The sequence below is a fragment of the Magnolia sinica genome, chromosome 3 (genome assembly GCF_029962835.1).
Source record: "Magnolia sinica isolate HGM2019 chromosome 3, MsV1, whole genome shotgun sequence".
NCBI classification, from domain to species: domain Eukaryota; kingdom Viridiplantae; phylum Streptophyta; class Magnoliopsida; order Magnoliales; family Magnoliaceae; genus Magnolia; species Magnolia sinica.
In genome coordinates this window covers 94,885,517-94,886,373 of record NC_080575.1, presented here as the reverse complement: position 1 = coordinate 94,886,373, position 857 = coordinate 94,885,517, and the positions used below count along the sequence as shown (strand labels likewise).

At 40.7% G+C, this 857-nt stretch overlaps 1 non-coding gene across 1 annotated transcript; it reads right to left on the bottom strand.

The window, feature by feature from the left end:
- Positions 1-528: 528 nt before the first annotated feature.
- On the bottom strand, positions 529-635 carry LOC131241728 (small nucleolar RNA R71). The gene has a single exon (XR_009169287.1). It is a non-coding gene; the product is annotated as a small nucleolar RNA R71 (small nucleolar RNA).
- Positions 636-857: the final 222 nt, after the last annotated feature.

Below are 857 nucleotides of genomic sequence, written 5' to 3'. Positions count from 1 at the left end.
GTCTCTTGACTGAAGGAGGATTGGTTGAGGGGTTGACTATCCATCGTAGGACTAAACATCACTCGAAATTCCCTGAGTTAATTGAAGTGATGGCTGAAAACCAACCTCTTCTACCCCAACCTAGGGTGGAGGACATTCAGGATGAGAATGAGGTGCATCAAGCACCCCCGCCACGTACTTTACGAGATTATTTACAACCAGCGGGGGTGAGTACGCCCTCATGCATGATTTTTCCTGAAAATACAGGACATATGGACATCAAGCCAGGGGTTATCCAACTCCTTCCTAAGTTCCATGGGCTTGAATCTGAAGAACCATATCTACATTTGAAAGATTTTGATGAGATCATAGCCACTTTATATTTTTAAAATGTGTCTGAGGACACAGTCAGGCTGAGACTCTTTCCTTTTTCCTTAAAGGAGAAGGCTAAGACATGGTTACATTCACTGCGTCCTAGATCCATTGGCACATGGAATGATATGCAAAGGAAATTTATAAAGAAATTTTTTTTCACATCATAAAACGATTACCCTTAAAAAAGCAATCATGAACTTCACCCAAAAGGAGGATGAAACATTTTACCAATGTTGGGAAAGGTTCAAGGATTTGGTCAGTTCATGCCCACAACACGGCTTTAAAACGTGGCGCATTACAAATTTTTTCTACGATGGACTGACATCTTCCATGCGTCAAATGGTCGAGACAATGTGTAATGAAGAATTCATTAATAAAAATGTCGACGAGGTATGGGATTACCTCGATAGTCTTGCTGAAAAAACACAATCATAGGATTATTACCCAAAATCGAACACCACGTCTAGGCCGACTCAATTAAAGGAGAAAGGTGGATTGTATCT